The sequence below is a fragment of the Camelus ferus genome, chromosome 6 (assembly GCF_009834535.1).
Source record: "Camelus ferus isolate YT-003-E chromosome 6, BCGSAC_Cfer_1.0, whole genome shotgun sequence".
Taxonomy (NCBI): Eukaryota; Metazoa; Chordata; class Mammalia; order Artiodactyla; family Camelidae; genus Camelus; species Camelus ferus.
In genome coordinates, this window is record NC_045701.1 from 63,604,380 (window position 1) to 63,623,006 (window position 18,627).

General features: G+C 44.1%; 2 long non-coding RNA genes across 2 annotated transcripts; one reads left to right on the forward strand and one right to left on the reverse strand.

The window, feature by feature from the left end:
• Positions 1 to 2,374: 2,374 nt before the first annotated feature.
• On the reverse strand, positions 2,375 to 17,516 carry LOC116664310. The gene is made up of 3 exons (XR_004320764.1): positions 17,397 to 17,516; positions 10,695 to 10,767; positions 2,375 to 2,394 (listed from the first exon to the last, which is right to left on the reverse strand). It is a non-coding gene; the product is annotated as an uncharacterized LOC116664310 (long non-coding RNA).
• Positions 8,195 to 14,178, forward strand: LOC116664309. Its single transcript, XR_004320763.1, has 3 exons — positions 8,195 to 8,293; positions 9,490 to 9,560; positions 13,793 to 14,178. It is a non-coding gene; the product is annotated as an uncharacterized LOC116664309 (long non-coding RNA).
• Positions 17,517 to 18,627: the final 1,111 nt, after the last annotated feature.

Below are 18,627 nucleotides of genomic sequence, written 5' to 3' on the forward strand. Positions count from 1 at the left end.
TACCTACTCCTTGACACTTCAAACTTATAGTAACCCTACTGCTGTCTCCACTCCACACCCACCTCCCCGCAACACACCCAGTTACTTGACCCACACTTGCCTGTGACCAAATAAAATCCCTTCCCTGAGATGCCCAGTGGAAATGAAGAGAGAGATTTAGGTTCTCCCACAAGTAAATTGGGTGACCATGATCTATAGGTCAGAAAAGCAGAAGAGGTTTGTCTGCAGATAAAGAAGAATCAAACAGATGTGAAGGGAGGGACTGAGAGGAGAGGTGGAGAGAGAGCCCTGATGGTTCTAGTCCTTGTTTACAGCCTTTTCACGAAGTCCAGCTGCAAACTCACCTTCGGGCAAGTTGAGAAATCCATCTTTTGGATTAGGCAAGTTACCTCCTGAAAATGAATTCTAGGTAAATATAGTGATGTCACATGATTCATCCTGTTTAACCCTCATAACACTGCAATAGGAGAAGTACTATCACCCTCATTTTACAGATGCTTTTTGGCTATAAGAAATTAGTCCTTGCTTGAGAGTTAGTGAGACTTGAGTTCTAGTCTTAATTCTACCAAGACTGCAACGCCTGAAGCAAATGAACTTCTTTCAGCCTCAATCTTTCTCAAGAAGCAATTTTAGACTAGTGAAAAGGGTCAAGAATCTGGTTTGTAATTTACAAAATCAATGACCATGACCTAGAAGATTTTGAATGGGCAGGAGCTGTCAATGAGTCTAGCCTGTCTCCTCATTCCAAAGTGCATGGTATCCAAGATGCCTTCTAGCTCTAACACTCAACAGATTATTTTCTGGCTTCAATTACCAAGATGTTTACTCTCAATCATGAAAGAGCTGAAAATGGCTAATAAATTTGGTGGGATATTTGGACAACACAATTATATACCCACTCGTATCTGCAATAATTCTTTCTGGCTCGGAAAACCTTTGAAAATTTTCCCTTTTATTATGACTACATGGATCATTACTTGGCAAAGAAATTTCCCCTAATATTGATCTATGAACATAAAGAACTATGTGTCAGGATAAAAGGATATAAAAATAAAATCTATTAACTTATTGACAATAAAATTCAGGGCTGAATTTTCATGAAAACAAACCAACAAAAGCTACCATCAAAACAAGATGAGCTGAGAAAATACAACCTTAACTGACTTTCCCTGAGTAAGCGGTTCTCAAGTTAATGTTTCCCAGTGCTGGACCTCCAACATCTTCCTGAGATTGTTTAATGGAGAAATTTGATCCTCAAATTCCCAGTCTTGATCTTGATTGCCACATTCACTATGCTATCCCAGCACCTCATCTTCACAGTCATTAGCATTCCTTGAATGAATAAAATTCCAGAAAACCAAGATATCCTAACCTCACTGCATTAATGGGGAAACACATAATCAGAGCCTCGTATACCAGCATTGCATCTCACTGAGTTCCCAACTTGAAACCGAAAACTCATTAAAATAGATTCTGAGGATGATGGTCTACCAATTCTACTGGCAAGCAAAACACTCTCCAAAACTGTCACAAAATTTGTAATCAAGTGAAATGAGGAAACTGCTTATGTTTTGCAAATATCCAAGATGGAGAGAAACCAGATCTATTCATAGAATAATTCCTGGCATATATCAGGTGTTCAATAAGTGATTTTTAATGAGTAAATTAGCTTTACATTTTTCATACAGCTATCAAAGTTTTTAACTGTATATATATAATATGATAATATTTCATTACACATAAAAGGACAAAATATTTTCTTACTTTGCATTATTTGTCTGTGTTAATTCTTTACCTCAGTTTGAAAGTATACACCTGCTCAGGCATTCTAATGTGTATTCTTCCATATTACTTTCTAAGGACCATCTTTTTTTTTTTTTTAAAGTATAGTCAGATACAATGTGTCAGTTTCTGGTGTATAGCATAATGTTTCAGTCATACATACACATACATATATTCATTTTCATATTCTCTTTCATTGTAGATTACTATAAGATATTAAATATAGTTTCCAGTGCTATACAGAAGAAATTTGGTATTTTTAATCTATTTTATATATAGTAGTAAATATTAGCAATTTTCCCAATTTACCCCTATATCTTCTGACCTTTAATTACCTCATCACTTGAAGCTTAAATAAGAATGGGGAAAACTCCACTAACTGGGCCACTTAAGAAGAGTCCTTTTAGATGCCTGTCCAAGGCATCTAAATACTGTTTTTCGCCCCTTGCCATACAGATATGTATATAGATAGATACAGAGACATAGAGATATAGATATAAACAGAAATAGAGATGTAAATTTCAGCTTTGCTTGCCTTTGTCCAGTGCAGTAAAAATCCTGAACTTACCTCCTCCTGCTCCAAGCAGCACTCGCCGCAGTGGTGTCCTCCACCTGTAACAGAGCCGTTCGTCTTCATTAGACGCTGGGTCACTGGCCTTCATTAGCCTGCTGCAGCCTCTCATTTGATTTGCATTGCAGGCTCCTCAGATAGGTAATGATTCTAATTTTGAAAATCTCCAGAGGTTACAGCAAAGAAGCTGGGCCAGAAAGAAAGATGGACGGAAAGGACAGGAGTGGTGCTGACTCCCCTCACCCCTGCCTGACGCTGCATCCTCTAGAGAGACAAGCTGCAGGCTGGTTGGGATCCTAGAGCTTAGGGGCCTGAGACTTGTTCTAAACCAGTTTTTCTTCAGTAAATGGGCATTCATAGTTATTGCCTCTGAAAGCTTGACAAAGGGAAAGCAGAACTTTAGTCTGAAACCATCAAAGGCTTTTAAAATGTACCAGCTCCCTTTGTGCCCCGTTCTCCTTTATATGCTACACAACTGCTGCACCAGTGTGCCCCCTCCCTTCTTGCCTCAGGGCCTTTGCACATGATGTTCCTTGGGCCTGGATCTCATTTCCCTCAGCAATTCCCTGTTAAATTCCTATTATTTCTCAGGTCTTGGTTTATATATCATTTCCTAAGAAATACCTCACTTGGCCCCCTGGTCTAAATCAGTTCCCTCTTTTATTCTCTTTTAATATCCTAGCCTCTTCCCTCATCATACTTATTCTAAGTGTCACTCTATATTTATTTGTTGTCTTTTGGTTTATCGTCCTCAGAGGAATTTAGGAGGATGCTGAAAACTGAATGTTTGTGTCCCTCCTCAGATTCTTATGTTGAAGCCCTATGGTTTGGCATTTGGAGGTGGGATCTTTGGGATGAAGTCATGCGGATGGGGCCTCCGTGATGGAATTGATGTCCCTATAAGGAATGAAGAGACCAGAGCTCTCTCTCTGCTGTGTGAGGACACAGTGAGAAGGTGGCTGTCTACAAGTCCGGAACAGGGTCCTCAGCAGAACCTGACTATACCGGCACCCTGATCTTGGACTTCCAGCCTCCGGAACTGTGAGAAATAAATGTTAGTTGTTTAAGCCATCCAGTCTATGGTATTTTTGTTAAAGCAACTCAGGTGGACCAGGACAAGGGAGACTATGGAGACCACATCTATTTTGTACAACACTGTATCCCCAGTAGTGAGCTGGCACTTAGTTCATATCTGCTGAATGCACAACCCATCATTGGCCACTGTTGATAAAAGAAAAGGCAACATCTTTCCAGTGGGCCAGGGTCTGAGCACATTCTCCACCCTGCAATCTGGGCTGAGGGTCTTACTAACCATACGCAGGACTGCTCACAGGATGTACGTGATACACCCTGGGCTCTGGCACCAGCATTATTGAGAAATAAAAAGAGGTAGGAGGGGGGAGCCCGATGAAAAGTCAACAGGGTACAAAGTCCTTATTCCCAAAGTGTTAAAGGACACATTAGAACTCAAAGCCACCTGTACACCAGAAATTAACACAACATTGTAAACTGACTATACTTCAATTAAAAGAAAAAAAAACCCCAAAAACTCCAAGTCAGTGTGGTCTTGTGCTGCATCTTTTATCTCACAGGGGTTTTCCTCTCCCCTGAGGAGAACTACATACTCCTGACACTCCCCAGACTATGACTACGCCAGCACTGAGCCTGGCCCTCTGGCTGGAGTTTGGCTTCTGGTTTGCTCCATCAGGCAGGCTGTACAGACGCTTGACTGAACCAGGGGTGCTCAGTTTTGCCGTCAATAAGGCCAACTTATTGTTCCAGTTTCCTATGGATACTGTAACAAAGTGCCCCAAAGTAAATACAGATGTATTATCTCCCATCTCTGGAGGCCAGACATCTAAAATGAGTCTCACTGGGATAACATCAGTTGGCAGAGCTGTTTTCCTTCCTGGAAGTTCTAGGGGAGAATCCCTGTCCTTGCCTTTTCCCCTTTTCAGAGGCTGTCTGCATCCCTGGGTTCATGGCCCTCTCCCTCCATCTTCAAAGCCAGCAATTTGCATCTCGCTGCCCATTTGTCCACAGTGACATATCCCTATCATGCTCTTCTTCTCTGTCCTCCTTTTACTTCTGACAACCCTTGTGATTATACTGGACCCATCCGAATAATGCAAGAATCACCCCATCTCAGGTCCTTAAAATAATCACCTCTGTAAAGTCACTCTTGTCATGTAAAGTAAAATCTTCATAGGTTCCAAGGATTAGAGCGGGGACATCCTTGGAAAGCTTCTCTCTACCACACTGGTAACTTACTCCCAGGACAAGTCTCAAGAACAGGTAAAGAGTTTGTAGCCCCACCCCTGCCAGTTCCCCTGAGGAGTCAAAGAGTATAATAAGAAGGAACTGAGGACTGAAACTCTGATTAATAAACAGAAGGAGTGGCAGAATCCTAGTGGCATTGAGTCCTATTCTCCAGCATGTCAGCTACCACAGTCAATAAAAGCCACCTGCAAAAACATTTCAGGCCCTAAGAAAACTATGTTAAATAACAGATCGGAGTGACGTGAAGTCTCTGATATTTGCTGATAACAAATTTAGGGTATTCAGAGGTATATTTCAAAGCCATTTGTGTCAAGAATTGTTTCTGCTGCAAATAACAGAATAACCACATACCAGTGGCTCAAGCAATAAAGACATTTAATTATTTCATGTAACAGAAAGCTTAGAGGTACATGGCTCCAACATGGGGGCAGCAGCTGAGGGTCGGCAAGGACCCAGGCTCTGTCCATCTTTCTGCTCTGTCTTTCTTAGTAGGTCAGCAATATCTCTCCTCATGGTAATAAGATGGCTGCCATATTCCAAGAATCATATCTTCCCAAAACGTCATCCCAAGCACAAAGGGAAACAAGCATGTGGAGGAAGATCATTTCTCCCCCTGCTACTCTCTTTTATAAGACAGGAAAACTTTCCCAGAACTTCTCCTCAGGTATCATTGGCCATTCAGGTCACCAGTTACTCCCTGGCAAAGAAGAATGGCATAGACCAATCAGGAGTTGGCCTCTGGTGGGGGGAGGGCACACTGAGACTCCAAGCAGGACTGGGGCTCTGCTTAAAACAGAAGGGGATGGCTACTGGGTAGGCAACCAACAATGTCTGCCATATAAACAGTGACTATTATTTATTTCTAAACATGCTAATGCATAAATAGGTAGATCTCCATTCAAAATAAGGCAAGCTTTATGTTTTGATCTGAGATATTCATCTCAGTCTCATCAACTGGACAATTTTGGTTCAAATATACACAGTTACCCTAAATTTATCTGACCTTATTTTTAAAAAGGTGAGAGGTAATAGACTTTGTATTCATGGACAGATTCTCATGGGGTAATCATCCATTAAACACTGATTTACTAAGTATCTACCACATCCCTGGCACAGTGGCTAAGCACCAGGACTAAGAGAGTCCCTCTCTGTGGGTGATTATAATTAGGATGGTCACATGTTGTTACAGGTGCAAGCACATGAGACAAGGAGCTGTGCCTAGGGAGAGCACTATCTTGGGGTAAGGGGGAGTTTCTGGAGGATTGGACACTTAAAGAGTTCTGAAGGACAAGTGGAGTGGCCAGTTGATGCATGGGATAGGGACGAGGTTATGGGGTGAGAAGAGGATAAGGAAGTGCTCAGGCAAAGGAACCAGCTGTGCAAAGACTTGGAGGTAAGAGACCTCAGGCAAATTTTGAAAAGAAATATAATTCACTCTGGCAGGAGCAGAGTGTGACCAGTGGTGTGAGAAGAGAGAGAGGCTGCGGTCACGTCATGAATTTAGACTCTATCTCAAGGACAATGGGGAGTAACATAATCAGATTTGCATATTAGAAATCTAGCTACCAGGTGGAAAAATGGGTTAGAGACAGGCAGTGGCAGTTGGCCTCACTGGCCCCAGTGCTCACTGCCTCCTGCATCCCCATCCTTGCCATGGCCCCATAGTGAGCTGAGTGTGCTGCTCCACCTCTTGACTTGGGGCCAGGCCACGTGATTTATTTTGGTCAGTGTCAGGGGGGTAGAAGGAACCGTGTGCCACTGCAAAGCCTAGGCCTTAAGAGGCCTTGGGTGTTTCCACCTGCCCTCTTTTGCCTCTGCCTTCGCCCGGGGCACTCTGGGCCCAGGAGGAAGATGGGAGACAAATGGAGCAGAGCCACCCCTGCTGCTGCAGCCTGAAGCACAGCCAGCCCAGCTGCCCCACAAACTCATGGGAGAGAAATAACTGTCTTTGATTTTACAAGGTGTTGATGTTCTCCAGTCTACAGTACTACTGTGACTATTGCTAAGAGAGGGCCACATAGAAGAGAATGACATATTAGGCGACTGTTGGAGCTGTCAGGTGAAAGCTTATGGTCACCTGCACCAAGATGATGAGGGAGGAGATGGAGGAAAAGAGAGAGATTCAAAGATACCTAGAAAATAGAATTGCCATGACATAGTCACTTACGGAGAGGAATTAGTTAAGAATGTCTCTTGTGCTTCTCCCTTGGGTAACTATTCACTGAGATGGGAATGTAGGGGTAAGAAAATGGGTTTAGTTATGTTAAATCTGAGGCAGCTATGTGATGTCCAAGGGGAAAGGTCCAGTAGACATGGGTCTAGAACTTGGCAAGGTCTCAGCTGGGCCATAATGCACACATATGTGGTCTGGTTAGGGACCGTCAAGGGAAGAGAAAAGAACAAGGAGAATGTGGAGGGTGGACCTCTGAGGAGGCCAGCATTCAAGGACAAATGAACAAGAGCCCTCAGAGAAGACCAAAGAAGAGCAGCCAAGAGAAGGAGAAATGCCTAGGGAGGGTAGTGTCCTGGGGGCAGATGAGAGGGCTCCCAGAGGAGGCTGAGGTCAACTGTGCAGAAAACCGGCGAGAAAAGGGGCAAAGAATTTATAAGGAACAACAAAGAATTTACCCAATTTACAAACAAAGAAAGGAAAGAGATTTTTGCCCAAGAAATTTCAGACAGTCCCACAGTAGATGAGTCAATAAAGCCCTAATCACAAGATTAGACGCTGAGACTTACTGAGATGTTCACAAAGTAAGCAAAAGTATGATACACGGCCTTTCGTGTCATCATCCTCTCCCGGTCCCTCTGAGCAAGCGGTGCCTTGGTGCAGAACCTTGCCTCACCTGCAGCAAGTTACTGTGCCATCCAGGCCGTTCTACCCACAGGGCCTGGTAACCCTGACCAGTCTGTGAGAAGCAGCATCGGTCAGGTGCCAGGGCTGGCTGAGCCCCTCTAACTCTTCCCATTGACCCAAGCAAACTTTCTGGATTCCCCGGAGGCCCCTGCTCCATCCAGCCTGGCTTCTGCTTGGATCCAGGGTGACTCCCACTTTCAACAGCATAGGCGGCTCTTTCCCCTTATGTTCTGAGTTCTGCAGATGGGCTATGGGCTGAAATATCAATACCCCTTCCACAGGGGGCAGGGAGGGGGCGCTAGAGAGGAGGTGAGGACGGGAGCCTGTAAAGAAGCGTGTGCACGGATGCACGTGGCCACCCGAGTCCAGCACAGGACTTGCTGGCTCTGGAGCAATTCTCACATTTACGACCTCAGCAATTGCTCAGGTTGGGGAATGCCAGGCACTTGAAGTTTGTTTTCCTGTTCAATTGGAACTGACATTTCCCCAAGATTGGATTACTTTGAAATCCAGAAATTGCAGCTCAGATAGTTCATAAATTTATTTCTGTTCCACCTTGTAGCAGTTATTACAAAGACTGATCAGCCAAAGAATATGGGCTTTCTGCTTTTTATATCCTGTTTTATTGCAGTCACCTTTTAAGATCAGGTGGTGTGGTTAGCAGGGTGGGGTTGGCTCACAGGCAGCGGGTAAGGGTGGAACTGAGTAGAGAGAGGCATCCTCTCACTCATGGACTCCGTCTGCTGCCTACTCCACCCGCTGCCTACTCCACCCAGTCTCCTGGAGGAAGGGTCTGGAAAAAGGTATCAAGTGTCCTGGGAGGAAGGTGCAAAAGGGGATGTGTTAAGAGGTACCAGAAACCCCCCACTACATTGGAGGCAAACCCAAAAGAATTTGAGTGGGGCAGCCATTCCCTCCACCTCCGCCCCTTACGGCCACCTTCAGAGCAGGTGCAGGAAGGGCTGGGCCACTGGCCAGAGGGAAGAGGTTGTAACCCAGAGAGGCATTTTAGGACTTCAAGGGGCTGAAAGTCATCAGTCCTTGTGTGAGTGTGTGGGTGTTTGTGTGAGAGAGAAAGAGAGAGATTTATTTGTTATATAAACATTCACCTACCAGAGGCAGACCCTGGGTCAGCAATAAACTGTCCCTGTCTTTCAGAAGCTCCCAGTTACGCAGGGTCCCTGAGCTGAGAGCCACGATGGGGGGGTCCAGGTGCTAGTGGAGTGCTACGGAGAGCTTGTTGGAGGAAGTGGAGGCTTCTGCTTGGAAGGCCCTTTGATGCGAGATGATTGCCTTCTAAGTAGTTAGGCCCAGATTACCAAAACAGGAAAGGAGGCTGGGGTGTGGGGCAGAAACCTACTCCGAGAATGACAACTGTGCATTTGATGGCTTAGCAGGGTGGGGAAGACTCCCCCTGGTTGATATCCTGGTTCTGTCATTTGCTAGCTCTATAGACTTAACCGTTTTGTGCCTCCATTTCTTTACTTATAAAAAGGGGCAAAAATGGCTTCTGTTGGCTGCACACTGCAGGCCTGTAAGACCAGCACTTGCTCAGCTTCAAGACCAAAGAAAGAGAGCAGAGTCAGCGGCACAGACATCAATTAAACCATGGCTAGGGGCACCTTACACATCTGAAGCAAGGTCCCGGAGTGACACCCCATTGTGTGCAGGCTGACAGATGGTGTGGCAGGACATGGCCGCAGCCTTTGCTCCCTTGGGGGAGGGGGGGTGGCAGGCAGGTATAGAGGGAATTGACATCAGGTTGGCTCATCAGTCACCAGGGAAGCCAGCAGAGGGGCATGCCCCTCACCACCCTTTGATAAGCCATCATGGTGGCTCAAGTTAGACCAGTTATTAGCTGGGGCCTGGGACAAATATGTAGGAAGGTCAGTTATGTGAGATCGGTGCAGGGGAAACAGGCACTGGTCAAGCAGGGGGGTGCACACAGAGCAAGGGAACAGCCATCCTGAGTGGCCTGACCATACAGCTTCCCTCACAGGCTTGCTGAGAGGACTGAATGAGAAAACCTACGCACTGTCTGAGGATGACTGCTGGCACCAGGAGCTCTCAGTAAGTGCGGCCCTCTTAAGGGGGCAGGGCCCAACTTTGTATGTGAATTTCAGAGGGAAGAGGAGGGTGAGGAAGAGTCAGGACCTGCACCCTTGTTCCTTGGGCCCTGTTCATGCAGGGTAGATAGCTGACCCAGTCATAGTCACCCTGAGAGTTAATGGACAACTTATTTTAAATGAGAAAAGGAGAGCAAAATATTTCTTCATCTATCACGTCTTATTTGGGGTTTAAACACCAGCTGTCATCCTCACGCATCCACTTGTGCAATAAATGGCTAGGAGCACAGTCTACCTTTCTTAACTGAGAGAATGTCATCTCAAAGTGGTGAAATAACCTCTCCCAAGTCTCACGCTGAGACTACTGAAGAGTAGGGGTCTGCACTCTGATCCTCTAAACTACAGGCCCAGGCCTCCCAGTCAGTCACATTGCTCCCGGTCCTCTGGCACCCAGCAAGATCTGCCCTCCATCACTGCCGAGCTGGTCACACAGGTGGAATGATTTCATTGAGCAAGTCACGTTCAGGAACAGAAAATGTCACCTTAGGCGTTTTCTTGGATGTTTGATTTTAATATCAAAGTTAGTTCTGACCATAACGAGCAAATACTTAGTGATTGAGTCTCTTAGGTTTCTCTGACAGCAAAGAATGAAGCCTGAGAAGCAAGTTAGCCTTGAAGGGTCAGCAGAAGGGGACAGGGAGCACTGGGTGACTGTTACCGGTGTGAATAGGGACTTGACTTTGCATTGTAATTCTGCTTGGCTGTTTATCCAAAGAAAAACTGTGGCTTATAATTACAGAAAATCAGTAGCTGGTATTATTAATAATAGCAAAACAAAAAAAGCTATTTGCACAGCAAATAATTTGTGGTAATGTTTTGTAATTGATAGTCATTTCTATTATTTAAATACTAATTAATTCTTGTACTAAGCAAGGTATTGACTACTTCCTATGGCAGCTCCCCTAGCTTAAAATCATTCCTTATTGTTTTTTTAGATAATTAAAATGCAGTTTATTTGTTCTATTTGTGGGTATTGATAGGACTGCACCTTCTGGGAGAGCTGTATGGGCAGTTTATGCAAAAGCAACCATATGTAAGCTCTGGTCCTTCTAAGAAGCCAGCCTGATGCTTTTCTTACCAGTAGAATTTCCAGAACATTCCCTGGTAATTTGTCTGCATGGTCCCCCTGTTGTTGGCTTCCTTTAGTCCATCTGTGAAATGAGAAGAGTGAAATCTGTGAATGCAGCTGTCACTTTGCAGCAATGACCTGGCAGGTCAGAGTCTGGCAAGTTGCAGGGGCAAGTCCCTCTACCTTTCCAGGCCTGTAGGCCTCCTCTCCAGGCCTGTAAAATGACGGAGAGGGAAGTGGTCATCCTTAAAAGTTTTCAGAGCTCTAAATTGAATGAGTTAACAGAACCAGTGAATATGCTTTCCTGCAGGTGCACTGAATGCTCTAACTGCTGAAAAGAGGAAAAACACAAAAAGATTAATGGGCCAGTGTCACTTGAGGATTCACAGCCAACAAACATGAGCTGTGTGTTCCTGTTTAGTATCTCTGCATCTTTCTGAAGGCTGAGTTTTACTATTTGACTCCTTCTATCCCTTTAAACAACAGGATGCACATAAAATAGAATCTACTGAATCTCAGCTGAGGCTCTAGGCTGATGTCTTATATGACGTATTCCAGAATATTTTTCCAAGTTTATTTACAAGATGGGAGTCTTTACATTCCATTTATTGGGCATCTTAATTTTGTTTTTGTTTCTGTCTCAGGAAGAGAGACAGAAGCTGTCTTATAAGCTGTCAGCCCTCACCTCACAAGGTCAGAGCTTGTAGAGAAAAGTCAACTCTAGCATGTGAACATGCTGTATTGCTACTGCTGGCTTGTGGTTGTGCAAATCCGTTGGTTTCCGCAACCTTGAGAGATCAAGACCACGGATTAGCATTTCTTATAATTCCATTAGCTTTGTTCTGTTCCATGGCTTCACGTCACAGTCCTAACCCCACCCAGCTATCTTGCAAATGTGTTTTGCTGGTTGTAAGAAGCATTTGCTCTGAACTAAAGCCTGGCACTGGATTATTACTCACGGATGGAGCCTCTTCTCCATCTTGGACCAACCAATGCTGAGTACTTTCCTGAATCACATTAGAAGGTTAAGTCTCATGACACAAGAAGTCTTGTCTGGTTGGTTGAGTTTTCTTTCAGGTGGTATCCTCCAGCTCAATAGCTGTCCCATCAGCCTACTGAACAGGTCTAGTGTCAGGCCTATACCTTCCCCCAAATTCATTTGCCCCACCTTGAATAAGCTGTCGTGAGCCTTGCCAACCCATCCTGAGCTCAGAGACAGTGCCTCTTGGGATGTTAAACAACACTTGGAAGAGGCCAAACAAGTAAACATGGGTAATTTATAAATAAGAAAACTGTCAGAGAACCAAAGGACTACCCCCTAAATTGACTTTGGACTTTCCCTCTGCTGGAATTCATTAAGAAATAATGTTGATGAAACTAAACTTTTTTTTTTGATAAAAGAAATAGTGAGGAGGGACATGCCCTAGACATTAAAATATAATATTAAGCTGAAATAAATAAGCATTTGGTACAATTGCAGAAACAGATGTATCAAGAAGAGATAACTTAGATAAACACCTTGATACTTACAGCTGAGCTATAATAAAGGAAGAATTACAAATTCAATAAATGTATTTGGAGGAGAAAAAGAATTAAGTTAGAAATTTCTCCCATAGCACTTTACAAACTAATTTTCAAATGGATGATATGGGTAAGACAGGTACATATACAAAATGAAACTTAAAATGTCATAAGAAACTGTCAAAATATTTTTTATCTAACATCTAGATGGCAAAGGACTTTTTAAACATAAACAAAGGGTGAAGATCAAACAGATCTGAATAAATAAAAATTTAAAACATCTGTATATTCAAAAAGCATTCATATTCAAAGAAAAACTATGAGAGAATGGTTATCAGGGAGGGATTCTGGGAAGATAACAGTGACAGTGGCCATGGTTTTTAGAACTCCCGGACTCTCCACATAAAACTAATGCAGCTAGATAGCAAGAAATTAAAACTCAGTCGACAACATTTACAACAAGGTTAAGTGAAGAAGTATTATCCCCCAAACCCGAACATAGAAGCCAGTGAGTCAAACCACCAATAGCTTCAAGATCTTCAAGGTGTCAGCATGTGTCCCAGGGGAGCGTGGCGGGGTTGGGGGAGGGGGTAATCTGACGGAAGCACGGCAGGCTGACTTGAGAACAGCAGATGAAACTGGGAGGGAATCCGTCCAATGGAGTAGTGGTGAATAAGTGCAAAAAGGTCTGTGAGGAGGTCTTGAAGGGCCCCAGAGGAGTCTCTATCTTGCCAATACACAAGTAACCATTCAAGGCTCCTCTCTGACAGAGTTCCCAGTAATTTTACAGGTTGTAGTCGTTTTTGTACCCTTATTCTGTTGTGTCTATAAGATGGCATGAAGCAAATTAGTAATTCTAGAATATTCTACTAATTCTTCGAGAACCAGGATTTTTGGCTTGGAAGAAAGGAGATGTAGATGTACTACAGATGAAGTAAGTAAAAACGTTATAGTCCTGCAATTGAATTGGAAATATCAGTATGAACTCATGAGGTGGGTGTGTGTATGTGTTCAGTTCTGCTACAATATGACATATGTGTTTCTAAAATTCACCACAGTATGCAATAAAAACCACCTGGATTATGGTAAAAATGGAGGGAAGGGCATACCACTCAAAAATTTCATTAGTGACACATTTTTTAAAAAGGATAGATATTTAGCAACAATGGTAGCTCAGTTAAATGATTCAGAAACACAAAACATAAAAACTACAATTAATATGGGACTTTGCCTTGAAAAAGACCTGAAGTTTGCTTGTGGAAGTGGCCATTGGAAGGCTCCTTAATTATTATGAAGCAGTGGAAAGAGGTTTACCTGAAATTGGACAATAAGTTGTACCAGATGTGGTTGACTGGCTCATTGTCCTCTGTTGGGCATTGGTGCTGAACACAAGAGTTATGCAATCTTTTGCAGCCTTAAATCCTAGGTCATGTGTTTCTGCCTTTGAGATAGGGATCTTTGAGGGATGCATTTATAGTTGATAGCTGCTTCATCACGATCAAAAATATTATCCAATGTATAGCGTTTTTCTCCAGTTAACTTCTGTGTCACTGCTGGAAACTCTTTTTCTTCTTTCTCACCTGCAGATGCAGCCTCACCTGACAGCTGAAAACTCTGAAAATTGTCTTGATGTTTGAAACCATCAAACCAGCCACGCAGAGCAATAAAAGGTGCCACTTCTGCAGGATTTGGAGATTTCTGTTTAAGGTCTTTGTATATAGATTGTGCTTTCTCTTTGATTGTGGAAAAGGTTATTCGTGACTTTTTTGCTGTTTTGTGCATTCTTATACAGTTTGGTTCAGCTGGGTGCAGTTTTCTGCCTTCACCTAATATTTCTCCTGTATAAAATCACCCACAGCCAAATAAATGCGAAATTTGTGTTGGGTTCACATCGTTCTTTAATATACCAATTGTATTTGAACAAATTTGTGTTTTCAAAACAAGCATTATAGCAAAATTGGCTGTATATAGATTTTTTTTCCCATTAACTCCTCATCTCTGTCCACTAAAAGGACTAAAAATAATAACTAATGTTGTAGTAAAGTAGCAAAGAGCATCTCTAGCACCATATCCCACTAAAAGAAGTCAGGGCTGCTTGGAGGGATGGCTGATTCCAGGTGCAGGGCAGGAGATGCATAAGATGAGCCTGGAGTATCCTGTCATAGCAGACAGACAGGAAAGTATTAAGGACCACCAGGGTCCTGCCTGCAGGACTCAGAAGCCAATTGGGGAAGCTCCCACTGCCAAAGATGGAACAATGTGTATTTCAATAAGGATAGTAACTGTATAGATATCTATATTAAATCCATCAAATATGTTTAAATCTATGGATTCCTAATGCTATTTGAAAAAAAAATTGGTCACTTTTGGAGGATGAAAGATTCATTACCTTGAAGACTGATAAGTAAGACAAAGAATCAAGCACTCATCCTGCCTTCCCTTCAGGAACTATATCACTGGGTAACCAAATTGTAGATGCGAAGAAACATCTCTTTATGGAAGTATTCCAACTAATAAATGAAAAAAGAAATGATGGAATTAGAACATCACCATTTGCAACCTCCAGTGAATTCATGGATGCAGGCACTGAACGTCAACAGCTGCTCACATCACAAAAAGGGAGATGTGCAGACATTATGTGCCTCCTGATGAAAAACACGCCACCATCTCTAGTCTTGCCAAAGGGATCAAACTTAAGTCTAATCAAGCCTTTGGATCCAGCTACCAATTTGCTGGAAACACAGAGCTCAGAGGAACATGTTGAACCGTTCCTTGAATATGCAATCAGCAAAATCCAGACTGTGGAAAATATTACAGGGTAAAAAGGCTCAGGTTCTTAAAAAGAAAATTTATAAAAATAAGAGGGAGCCTAGGTGAAATCTGTACCTTAAAAATGATTTAAAAGACACCTCAGATTTTTAAAAATTGACAAGCATAAATTAACAGTGTTTTAGGGAAGCACTTTTTAGTGATAAAGCTATAAAGAAACACAAGGAAGGGGTGGCTGTAAGAATCAGTGTGGTCAGGAATTGAGTTAAAGTAGAGAAAAATAACAGAAACTGTATTGCTGTGCAACTGTGTGTGAGGACCGAGAGTCAGGCCCTCTGCATGCCCTGCTTTGCTTCTCCTAATCTGCCTCATCTGGGGGTTACGCATAGGCTCGCCTCCAGCCAGAACTGAGCCCCTGCAGTAGCTGCCATGGGCCTCACACCCGACAGGGCTTGAGTGGTTCTCTCCAGGCGGACTCTTTGCCATCCTCCTGTGGGCCGAGGTGGTTCCCCAGGAGGACCAGAGCTGCCACTTTATTCCCAGATCATCTCTCTGAGATTGTTAATTTCGTGTTTGGTTTTTTTCCTCCATCCACCCAGGAAAACAGAAAACAAAAACAAATGCAGAGACTGTCTGAGTCATTTTCCTCACCATCCCTGCAAGAGCCCAGGAGTCCTATTTGGCTGCTTCATGACAAGCCAATTAGCTAAAGATTGTTAATCAGAGTAATGGAGGGAGAAGGGACCTGAGGACAGGGAAGGAGGGGAGGAATATGGCGAGGTGGTAATGGAAGACCAACCAAGAGCACTGCCCCTCCCTTCCTGCTCTGATGTTTTATTCAGGCTATTTGCAAATGAGCCAGTGGAAACAGCATTAACAATAAATGAGATGCATTAGACTGCAGAGAGGTAGTGGGTAGATCTGAGTGCTGTTCCTTGCTAGCTGGGCTCACAGGCTCCTTATCTCATCCAACAAGGTGCGCCCTTCTCAGGTGGCTTTACCTGGTCGCCTGTACTCAGGCCTTCTGAAGAGGCTCATATTTCATTTAGCAAATAATGTGAAGAAGGTCAGAGATTTTTCTAGCATACAGGAGCCAACCTAAAAAGTAAAACCTGAGGGCTGGAAGCTGTCACTCTCAGCCCTAGCAATGAAGCTGTCATGACCCAAACGATCTGATAGGTAATCACTCCACTTTTATTAAAGTAGCTAGTACTCAAATTTGTCCTTTCTCTGAACCAAGCACTTTCGTATGCATTGTCAAATGTTTCTCATAATAACCCTGTAAAGTAGTGGTAGTGATCAATTTTATAAGCAGAGAAACTGAACCAAGTTACTCAGGGCCTGAAAATTCTCACTTTCAAGAATTCAGGTGTTTCCGTAGATTCTTTTCCTTTGGACAACTTCCACAAACTCAAATTCTCCCATCTACTAATTTACCTAGACTTGTATAATTACTTCCTTCCATTCAACAAATAGGTGCTCCACGGGCCAGGCGCTGAGCTAGGTGGAGAATAGGAAATCCGGAGGCCAAACAATCCTACTATTTGATTTTACAGGCAATCAAGCTGCCCATCTTCCTCCTGATATGGATTCTGATGCAACTATAATTAATACTTCTCATTAAAAAATAGTAACAGTGTAATTCATTAACACTCACTAAGTGCCCAGCACTGTGGTCACCAATTTATGAAAGCTATTTTACTTCCAGCTTTGGATCCACGTCTAAGCCCAGAGCTTCTACAAGATGCTGTAACACACAGTTCTGTTATAAAATGGAAAGCTTTACTTCTGCACATTGACCCCCCTGCCCTGTTACAGCCTCAGTGAGACCCAACTCCCAATAGGGACACACTTGTCACCCATGTGACCTGGCAGCTAGTTAAGCCCAGCTAGGGTCTCTTGTCACTTCTGCCCCAATTCCTTTTGGGGTCCCTTCCCAGCTGCTGTCCTGACTGACTGGCCTTTTGTCACCACAGGGGTGACTCCTGGCAATGGGAGTCAGCGGTTTTCAGATTCTTCCGCTCCAGTCACTCCCCTTACGCATGAAGTGGAGCTGGGTTCGTTTTTCCCTTCTTGAGTCCTGCCTAGCTCCCCTACTTCCTGGCTGGGGGCCAAGGCTCTTCTTGCTCTACCTCTGGACATCTCTGTGTTGTAATTATGTACGGAAGACCTGGTCAGCCCAGGGTGGGGGTGTTCGCTCTATCTTCTGTCCTTTGCTTCTCCCTCTGCAATGTTCTTGCACTCCAGTTTATTTAAAGGGACATGCGCTGGAACAGGAAATGTCCCCCTCTTCCCCACCACCACCCTCCTTGCTCTCCTTCCTCTTCATCTACTTTTCTCTGTATTCTCAGGCCTCCCCTGCTTTGTCTCACCAGAACCCCCACCTTTTACCTTGTTCCCTTCCAACCCTCCAGCCCGTACCTTGGTAAGGGGTCTTCCCTTGAGCTCCAGGGGGTGGAACCCAGTGTTTATATTTTCTTCTGTCTCCACCTCCATCCCATACAGCATTTTGAGGAACCAGTAAAGAACCTGCTGTTGTACCTGGAAAAAAGAAAACATAAGTCTCTTCAGCAAAAGGGGGATAAAGGAAGGCCAGGTTTCGTTCCGAAGCTGAGACGAAATCTGCCTCCGGTATACAGACGTTGGATTCCTGTTGGCCACGCCAATGAGACCTTGGAAAACTTAGGTTAGAGTGAGACTCCCTGGCACCAAACTCTTTCTAAAGTCATCCACAGTATCCCCTGACATCCCAGGAAAGCATAAAGGAAGGAACAGCCCTCTACCAAAGAGGACCAGGACTCAAGAAGGCAGTGGCTTTCTGAGCCTTGCTTCTGGGCATACGGTCCTGGCCGCAGCAGTATGGGCACCAAGCCCCACTCCACCTCGAGTCTGCGCTTTGACAAGATCCCTGGACGACTGGAACACACGTTACAGTTTGAGTGCGTGGGGGAGGAGCGCAGTGGGGCCAGGGGTTCTCCAAGTGTGGTCCCTGAGAGACCGGCAACATCAGCATCACTTGGGGACTGGTTAGTAATGAGAATTCTTGGTCGTCACCCCAGACCAGCTGAACCAGAAACTGTGGGGGTGGGGCCCAGTCAACTGGGTTTAGTAAGCCTTTCAAGAGATCCTGATGCAGGCTAAGTTTGACAACCACTGGTATAGACAGTTACCCCTCCAAGCCCTGGGTCTCTTACTTCTGAGACATTACTTAGGTCGCGGTCTTGGCTGACACTTGGGAAAACAGAAGAAAGGTCTCTTGTGCTCGGTTTTCCCCTTTCCATTTTATTACCCTGGGGATGGTTCTGAAAACTCAAGCTTCTGAACAAAACCTCTCTCACTTGTAATTTAATCCTTCATTTGCATTGCCAATAATAGCGGGAAGAAAGAAGTTCCAGGAGACCAACTGGCTTTTAAGTGCTTTATTGTATCTGCTCAGAAGCCTGCCTGGGAATGGAAGGCCCAGGTTTCCCAGCATAAGAATAAACAGAGACACAAGAAAGAGGGAACTCTCGGGGCGGGGGTCACAGGCTGGGGGTAAGGCGGGGCATGGGCAAAACAGCCCTGCACAAGACAGAAGCAGATTGGGAGAGAGTGTCTACACAGACAGAAGAGGCAAGAGGATATGAATATCCTCCAAATCCGGGAATCACTG